Raw genomic sequence first — 9,813 nt, 5'->3', positions numbered from 1 at the left:
GTTCGATGCTCACCACCCCGCCAGCTGCCTTCATGCTCCCACATCCCCACCTAAAAGCACCACCCATGCTCAAAGCCTTGGAGACGGCCCCAAGGTCTGGAGAGAACTCATGGGCTGGGCTCTGCTGGGACAGGGAGAGACAGGCGAGGATGGTCAGAAATCCCAACAGGCAGGGGCAGGGACAGTCGCCGTGGGACACGTCCCCGCTAAGCTCTCCTACCGTCATCGCTGCTCCTACCGTCTCTCTCCTCAAAGGAAACCATCACGTTCCGAGGATCGCTCGACATGGGGCCACCACCATTCTCCTCACTTGGGACGGGCCATCAGGAGGAGCCTCCTGGTGCGGGTCCCCGAAGACCCCAGCGGGGATGGACACCCCACGTACCTCGCTGCTCTCATCGAGGATCTTGCACTCAGGGGGCAGGTGGGCTGCCCCCTGGTACTGCTCCAGGTATTGCAGCTTCTGGCCCAAGCACTGGAGCTCCTCCTCCACCCCCCGGGACAGGGGAGAATCATCCTGGAGGCAGAACCACCTTGGTGGGCAAAATGAGCCACTTGGGGTGATGGTGGCTGCACCAAGTGTCACCGCGCTGTGTCACTGCACCACCCAGCGCTGGGTGGCTACCTGCCCACCCAGGTGCCTCTGTCCCTTCCTCTGCTCCCCGTGCAGCAGAGTGGCCTGCTAGAGCTCGGGCAGGATGTGCCCCCATGTCCCCCCTGGATGGGACCCTGCCCCACGGTCTCACAGCGTAGAGAGCCTGGAAAGAGGCTTTGCTTTCAGCCGCTCTGGGTCGCCCATGGCATGGCTGGGCTGGGACAAGCACCAGCCGCCTCCTTCCCCAGGGGAGCTGGAGCTGGTCACATCGTTGTGCAGGTTTTGGCAGTCGTTCTCCTTGCTGGTGTTCTCCAGATGACCTGAATCCCAGAGCACAAAATCTTTCCCATTGATATTTGTCCCAAACAGGCACGGGTGTCAGAGCCAGCGAGCTCCAGAGTGAGAGCTGTGCTGTCCCCGCGCTGTCCTTTGTCCCTGCGTGAGCAGTGAAAGCCTGGCGAATGTGTGGGGGTGTTATTTTTCTCTGCTAAAGTGGCTGAAGCATTTCAAAGGGTTCCCCAGATGTGCTTGGCAGAGAGCTAAAGCCAAACACTTTTCTCTGGTCTCTGCATCACCCAAGACACTTCAGTTTTGCTTTTCCACCAAGCCGAGTGGTGCCGTCGATGCGCTGGAGGGAAGGGGTGGCATCCAGAGGGACCAGGACAGCCCTCTCTTGGGTCAAGATTTGTTAAGTAAATTGTGAGCTCAAATAACGTTTTCTGAGAATTCTGTTCCGTTGCATGTCCCACAAGAAGCTGCTTGGATGGTGCAGATCTGCTGGTGCAAGTGAGAAACCTCCAAGGGAATTTTGGATGCTGTATTTCCGCTGGTATGGGCAACCAAAGTATCGGTAAAGCAAACACTACACTGATAGATCTGAAACAGGACTTCGATCCGGTAAGGGAAAACAATATCCAATAAATATGACAGCCAAAATGGAGTTAGAAACTTTGATGAATAAATTTATGACAACCTAACAGGCTGACTGCATTCGATTGGACTTGCGGATTTGTCTGTTCAGAGCTACAACATAGAAACAACCTGTGGCTGTTGCGGGACCGTATGGTGAGAATGCAAACAGACTGATATACTTGGAACGGATATTTTGCCTAATTCTTTTCGTGAAACTATTCCTGAGCCCCTAGAATTGATTGTTACTCTGATCGAAAAAGGCAGAGAACCGATTCAGGCTTTAGCAGGCCGTGATCCATCTGTCATACACGTACCTTTTGTGAAAGCAGATTTTGATTTTTTTATTCACAATCTCTGTCTTTGCAAATGGCGCTAGCTGATTTTCTTAACAGCACAGCTTTTGGCATGTAAACGTAAATTGCTTCAAAATCTGCGTGTCTTCGATACCAGACCACAGGCCGTACTTGTATTCGGTCCTATCCCAAATGCTCGCACAGTTTTTGTTGATGTTTCAGGGCAGTCTCATAGAGCTGTAGTGGTCTGGCGTGAAGATAACGATTGGCATCATTCTGTTAAAACTGTTGAAGGCTCAACCCAATTAGTGGAACTTGGTGCAGTTTTGCATGCCTTAGAGCTTTTTAGGGAGGAACCTCTAAATTTGGTTTGTGGTTCTGAGTACGTAGTCAAGGTCCTACAGCGCATCCCCTCCGCTTTTCTTAAATCTCGCAACAGCAGCTTTTTGATATGTTTGTATCATTGCAAACTGCATTACAGCTTCGCACACACCCACTGTTTGTTACTCATATACGCTCTCATACGACTTTACCCGGTCCCACAACTGAAGGCAGTGCAGTTCCAGATTCTTATACTGTAGCTACAGTCGCCTCCAGTCTGCCAGGGCTTCACACGCTTTCTTCCATCAGAATGCTGCTGCCTTCAAAAAGGTGTTTGGTCTCGACATAGTGCGCTCTTGCCCGGAATGTCAAGGTCTGATTACAAGCTCGCCCTCCCTTGGAGTTAACCCTCGCGGACTCTCAGCTAATGGCGTTTGGCACTCTGAGGTTACACGTGTTTCATCTTTTGGCCGTTTGAAATATGTACATGTTTCTATAGATACTTTTCCAGGTACGTTTTGTGCATCTGCACATACAAGTGAGAAAAGCCGAGATGTTCAGCCCCACTGGACCCGCTGTTTGCTGTGCTGGGAGTGCCACAACAGATTAAAACTGACAACAGTCCTGGATACACTGCTAGATCCATGCAATAATTTTTATAGCAGTGGGGTGTTTCGCATGTCACAGGTATTCCACATTCTCCCACTGGACAGGCTATCACTGAACGAGCACATTCCACACTGAAACAGATGTTATTAAAACAAAAAAGGGCAAATATGATGCCTCAAGAACAATCAGACAATGCAATATATGCTTTACATTTTTTGAATCGTACTGTGCCTCCCTCCTCTATCGCAGCAGTGGAAAAACACTGCCGTGTTCCAGATTCACTGTCTCAGAGACCAAAGGTTTTATAACCGGATCCCCTGCACAACAGTCAGTGGCAAGGGCCTGTAGTTAATCGCCTGGGAAAGGGCTCTGCTTGTGTTCTTCTTCCAACAGGACCAAAGTGGCTTCCTGTGAAATACGTTAAACCTTTCTACGAGCTGGACAAACACGATGCAGGACCTAATGCCAGAGATCCAGCATCTGTCCCTGCGGCAGAGGGCAACAAAGAAATAGAAGAGATCAAAGGAAGAGGCACTGGCATATCAGAATGATTCAGATTTACATGATTTGGACTGGGGACTAACTGGCGAAAACACTTTCAACGCATTTATTTTCCTTATTAGTATGGCTAAGCAGCTTTCTCCAATATTTGTTAATAACTGTAATTGTTGTAATTTGTATTATTTTGTTGTAGGTTGATTTGCAACAAGAAAATGACACATAAGGTATGATGATCCACAGCGGGCATGCAAACTCACCAACAGAATGCCCCCTTTTGACTTTGGAGGCAAGAGCTGACTGCACCACCACTCCAAAGTAGTTTGCCAGATGACTGTGGTCGCAGGCTGGATTGTGAGGCAGTTACACATTCCCCTGAAATCTGGAGCTTTCAGTGAGGAGGTTGACGGCTCTTTAGCACCTTCTGTGCCCCACTGTGCCTGTCCCCACATACATACACCTAGAATGGTATCAAGGTGTTGTCAATAAACTTCACCTCTACCAACTGATGGGTCAGGAGGGGTGGGATCCTCGGTCAGTTGACAGGGTCCTTTACAAAGGAGGTGCCCAGACTCGCTGAGAAGCTTCTGGACTATGTTGTAATGCCCACAGCCACATCTGGCCAAACAGTGAAATGGGGTTCCTGCCAAAGACCCTTTTTGAGTGGTCTTCTCGGAGCTGCGGGTCTGTGAACTGGAGTCCTTTCCTTGGACAGGAACAGCGTCTAAGGAAACTTCCTGGGATTAATGACACCTCACTTCTTTATTGGAGTGAGCGACTGTTTCTTGTGAGTACCCTGAAGCAAAAGGCCTCCGGTTTTGTTTCTTGTGAGTGACTGCATGCACGTTGTGGATCCTCATTGTTCTTATGATATCGTATTTAAATAATCTCCTTAGCTGCTATTTGAACCTGTATTTTCTCTTATCAGAGTGCTAAATATGTGTAATACTGTTGAACTTGAATTCTAGTGTTTATGAGTGATATCAAGTCAAATAACAGTCTTTGCTAATGTGCAAGGCCTGATTTAGGATTTAGCCAGTACTCTGCAAATAATTACACAGTTTGTAAGAGTTAGGACTGTAAGACAAAATGGCTAACATTATCTCATAGCATAAAGTGATTAGACCCTAAAACTTCATTTTCAGCTCTCAGTCTGCGTATATGGGTTTTTGAGGGATTTGGATATGCTTGTGTGATGTTTTTCTTGTAGTCCTTCAAATCACCTGGACAATGATACAGAATGCAAAGAAGAACAAAGCCAGGGTCCTTACTGCGCTCATTGAGAACCTGATTTTAAAACAAAAAAGGGGAAAATGTTGGAAAGTAAAATATGGGAGAGCAAGATGTGCGGTTCCAGCCATCTGGATGATAAAGGAAGATCAATACTAACGTGACCATTTGGACGGTCAAAGACATAATACTAACGTAATAACATATAAAGGGCCTTGGACAGATTACTTTGTGTACGTTTCTTGTAATTGTAAAAAGTTATAGCCCAGACTTGTGAGAATGGTATCTTGGGCCGGATAACCGCCCCCAAGTGCATGGGATGTGCGAATGTCCTTGGCCTTGGTCTGTGAATGAGTGGTTAAACAAGTGAGATAAACATCGCACGAGTTTAGTGTGTTCTTAACAACCATTAGTGGAAAAGCAGCTTTTTGTAAACATCTTAGTCCAGGCCTGTACCTGTAAATCCTGTAAATTGTCAATGGTGAATAAAGAAGGCAGCCTAGGCCTGGGGCAGCTCTCGGCTTGGCCAGGCGCTGCGCTCCGTCCTGAACAAGACCTCTGCCTCTGCGTGAATTTCTGTCTGCGTCCTGGTGTGCGTGGTTCCTAATCGCCGCACTCCGGGCAGGAGCTCGCTGGTGCGGTGACGTCTTCTCCTCGCAGACGTGGTGAGGAGTTGGGATGCTGTGTCTGAGCACATTCAGTGAATGCTCATGATAAAGCAATTGGCCTTTGTATCTTCTGCTCACAACTTAATGGTTTCAGTAGACCTGAAATTCCTATGTTGCTGCGTGTCGTTGCTCTTCCCTCCTTTCAAGACAGCTAAAGCATCTCAGTGTTCCCTTGCATCTGACAAACAGGCCACAGAGCAGATTCTCCAAAAACTGAGATGGAAAAACGGAGTCCAGCTTTACCAGAGAGAAGTCTTCAACACGTTTTGTGGCTTCTCTGTTCCCCACAGCCCGAGTGCAAAGACCAGACCAAGAGCCTGAAACAACCGGCACCAGGGGAGGCTTTAGATGGGATTAGGGAACAATTTCTTCCCCAAAGGGCTGTGGGGCATTGGAACAGGCTGCCCAGGGCAGCGCTGGAGTCACCATCCCTGGAGGGTTGGACAGACGGACATGAGGTTCTCAGAGATATGGGGCAGTGCCAGGGGTGGGTTATGGTTGGGCTCCATGATCTGGAGGGTCTTTTCCAACCAAAATGATTAATGAGGTTTTACAGTTTATCTCAAAAGATGGGAACCCCCAGTTCCAACTCTGCTCTTTACCAAATGCCTTTTAGAGGCTGAAGAGGAAGGAGACACACCACCTCAGCATATGGAGGGTCTTCCCCAAAGCTTCCCAGGGTCCCTTCTGTCTCCTCTGCACATCCGGGCAGGGCACAAGGGACAAAGTACCACCAGCACGCTCTGAAAGGTCATCATTTCTACCAGCTGCAACCTGATCTGGGTGAAGATGTCCCTGCTCATGGCAGAGGTTGGACTGGATGAGCTCTGAAGGTCCCTTCCAACCCAAACTGTTCTGTGAGTCTGTTTCTGGGATTCTATGATTTTCTTCTCTATGACCTTCAGGCTGTCAGAATACCTGGAACTGGGACATTCCCAGCTGTTGACCAACAGACTCTGGATCTTGGATTCGGTGATGTCACTGCTGAGAAGTGGGTTTCTCGGTTACCTGAGGCTTTGGCAGATGTTTGTGGACACACAGCGGCCCATTGGTGCAGCCAGAGCCGTCTGGGGGACAGAGGTCCCAGGAAGTTGCTGGCTCCACAGGATCAAGTGGGGGAAAAGCCAGCCTGCCCCCGGCTTTCCTCTGGCCAGGAACGCCGCCCCCGTCCCAGCCCATCCCCAGCTCTGCGAGGAGAACAGCTGGGTGAGGGCCAGGGCGATGGGGCTGCCTCCAAACCCAGGTGAGTGCTCCTCAGGGTTTGACACCCATGCGTCCTGGGTGACAGAAGTGACCTAGGACCCCCCATTGCAGCTTGACCACAGGTTTGGGAGGAACGAAAAAGATCTGCTTTATTAAACCTGTTGGAGAAAGGGTACAAGGGGTGGCGGGGGAATACAGGGTCAAGTGGATGGTCTGGGCCATCCAAAACACAGGGGTAGTGGGGGTATCCAAAGAACAAGGGGTGGTCTGGGGCATCCAAAGCTCTCGTGGAGCAGCTGCTACTTTTTGATGGCTTTTTTCTGGCTTTGGATCAGCAGCTGCCCCTCCCTCTTGATGTCTTCCCGGGTAGGGACGTGCTCGCCATCTTCGTCCTCCTTCTCTTCAGAGGATTCAGAGGATTCTGGAGGAGCGAACAGAGAGAAACGGGCTGGGGAGGGTCTGCAGGGCCATCTCCGCTGTGCCGGTGTCACCAGGGAGAGCCAGCACGCTTTGGAGGGCTGGTGGCATCACAGTGAGCTTTCCTGCCAAGCCCTGGCTCTTCCTGCCCAGCATCCCAGGCTGACCTGCAGGGCCTGGCAGTGCCGCTGCTGTGGCCCATCCCCAGCTGCTGGGGCTTCCCAGAAAGGTCTGGAGCCACGCGGTGCTGGACGCAGCTCCAGCTTCATTCAAAACAGGTGGCAAGCTCAGAAACTCAGTGGCTCCTCCAAGAGCATCCAATGGGAAAAGGCCACAGACAGACCCCAGCACTGGTTGTTCTTCACAACCAGGTGATTTTGAAGACAAGGCTCTCCCTCCTTGCCCCACAGCATCTTTTCTTGTTCCTTCTGTGGTTCGATGCTCGCCACCCCGCCAGCTGCCTTCATGCTCCCACATCCCCACCTAAAAGCACCACCCATGCTCAAAGCCTTGGAGACAGCCCCAAGGTCTGGAGAGAACTCATGGGCTGGGCTCTGCTGGGACAGGAGAGACAGGCGAGGATGGTCACAAATCCCAACAGGCAGGGGCAGGGACAGTCGCCGTGGGACACGTCCCCGCTAAGCTCTCCTACCGTCATCGCTGCTGTCTCTCTCCTCAAAGGAAACCATCACGTTCCGAGGATCGCTTGACATTTTCTTCTCCAGAAAATCCCTGGCCTTCACAAAAGTCTGTGAAAGACACCCTGGGTTAATTGTTGAAGGGGAGGTGGGTGTTACAACCCAAGGGATGCCCTTGATGATCCCCTGGGAACAGCACCCTGCAGTGCCCAGTGCCACCTGGAGCTGAGCTGCTCCATGGGGCCACCGCCATTCTCCTCACTTGGGACGGGCCATCAGGAGGAGCCTCCTGGCGCGGGTCCCCGAAGACCCCAGCAGGGATGGACACCCCACGTACCTCACTGCTCTTATCCAGGATCTTGCACTCAGGGGGCAGGTGGGCCGCCCGCTGCTCCAGGTACTGCCACTTCTGGGCCAGGTACTGGAGCTTCCCCTCCACCCCCCGGGACAGGAGAGAGTCATCCTGGAGACAGAGAGAACAACCTTGGTGGGCAAAATGAGCCACCTGGGGTGACGGTGGCTGCACCAAGTGTCACCGCGCTGTGTCACTGCGCCACCCAGCGCTGGGGGGCTACCTGACCGGGCACGGTGATGCCGCGCACACGGAACAGGAAGTGGTCAATTCTGTTCTCAATCTCAAAGAGGAGCTCCTCGTTCTTCAGCATCTGGGCTCGCAACCGGTCTCGCCCGGCCTCTTGCTCCTGCAGTTTCGCCCTCAGCTCCTTCTCCAGCATCCTGCAGCCAACCACAGCCACATGCATACAACTGCACAGGGGTGCAGAGACACCACAAATCCGTTGCAAAAGCTGCTCAGCTTGCAACCCACCCCCCCCTGCCATGAGCAGGGACATCTTCACCAGCTCAGGTTGTTCAGAGCCCCGTCCAGCCTGGCCTGGGATGTCTCCAGGGATGGTTCATCCACCACCTCTCTGGCCAACATGGGACAGGCTCTCACCACCCGAATCGTAACAAGTGATAGGACAAACAGAAATGGCCTCAAGTTGCGCCAAGGGACGTTGAGGTTGGATCTGGGGCACAGTTTCTTTCCCAAAGGGCTGTGGGGCATTGGAACAGGCTGCCCAGGGCAGTGCTGGAGTCACCATCCCTGGAGGGTTGGACAGACGGACATGAGGTTGTCAGGGACATGGGGCAGTGTCAGGGGTGGGTTGATGGTTGGACTCAATGATCCTGAGAGTCTTTTCCAACCAAAGCGAGTCTGTGATTCTATGACACGGCTGTCCCGAGGCCAGCAGCACCTGGTTTTGTTGGGGGCCTGGTGAAACATGAGCAAAGCCTTCTTCAGCTCCAGATCCCTCAGTTTTTTCTCCAGCTCCTCCTGCAGCTCTTCCTGCTCCTTGATGTACTTCTCCAGGGCCTCCAAGGATGACTCCTGTGCCAGGATCTTGCTGGGGATGTCCTAACCAGGGGACAGCACGAGAACTCAGCCCACAGTGCTCATGCAGGGTGCAGGAGCTGGCCCGTGGCCTCAGGGGGGTTTCTGCACCAGGGACCACCGCAGGCTCAAGGCATGGAGAAACACAGCTCCATCCTTGCCCACACAAGAGGGGCTCTGGGGGGCTCCAGGCCCACAGGAGAGCTGAGAACCCCTCAAGAAAACAAAGCGAGCAGAGAGGTCTCGGCTCCCTGTGGCTACGAGCAGCCTCAGGTGTTTGGGGAGATGGCTTCTTCCATTACCCAGAGGCGGGAGCACTGTAATGCAGCCTTGGCCGCCTCCATCGTCTCGCTTATCCCGGCCTCGCGGTCTCTCTGGGACTCGTCGGCCTCCAGTTCGGGGGCTGAGGCGGGAGAAAAGCGGCAGAGAGGGATGCCCGGAGCTGCCCCCGCGTCCCACCCCACTGCACCCCGCCAAGCACTCACCCACCAGTGGGTCCTGCTGGGTCGAGACGTCCACACTGGACTCGGACTTGGCTGCCTGTAAGGACGTTCATGGTCACCCCCCGAGCTGCTGGCACCCTGGGGAGCTGGCCCTGCCACCCCCACCCATGGGGCTCGGTGCTGCTGCTTTCCCCTCAGCTCACCGCTGGCACTTTCTTTTCGCTCAGTTCCCTCAGCCACAGCCTCTCCATGGGAACCTTCTGGGTGTCCAGGGAGCGCTCCGCAAGGAACTCGGCTTCCCTCTTGGCCAGCTCCTCCTGGAGGGTATCGGAGAAGAGAGAAGTGGCTGCAGAAGCTGGGACCACAGAATCATGGAATCATTTGGGTTGGAAGAGCCCCTCAAGATCATCGAGTCCGACCGTCAACCCATCCCTGGCACTGCCTCATGTCCCTGAGAACCTCATCTCCCTCTGTCCAGCCCTCCAGGGATGGTGACTCCAGCACTGCCCCGGGGAGCCTGTTCCAATGCCCCACAGCCCTTTGGGGAAGAAATTGTTCCCCACATTCAACCTCAACCTCCCCTGGTGCAATTT

General features: G+C 52.8%; 1 long non-coding RNA gene across 1 annotated transcript; it reads right to left on the bottom strand.

Annotated features, from left to right (window-relative positions):
• Positions 1-8,645: 8,645 nt before the first annotated feature.
• On the bottom strand, positions 8,646-9,535 carry LOC139829489 (uncharacterized). The gene is made up of 3 exons (XR_011741978.1): positions 9,424-9,535; positions 9,263-9,317; positions 8,646-8,801 (listed from the first exon to the last, which is right to left on the bottom strand). It is a non-coding gene; the product is annotated as an uncharacterized lncRNA (long non-coding RNA).
• Positions 9,536-9,813: the final 278 nt, after the last annotated feature.

The sequence above is a fragment of the Patagioenas fasciata genome, chromosome 19, assembly GCF_037038585.1.
Source record: "Patagioenas fasciata isolate bPatFas1 chromosome 19, bPatFas1.hap1, whole genome shotgun sequence".
In the NCBI taxonomy this organism is placed as follows: Eukaryota; Metazoa; Chordata; class Aves; order Columbiformes; family Columbidae; genus Patagioenas; species Patagioenas fasciata.
This window is presented reverse-complemented; position numbering and strand designations above follow the sequence as displayed.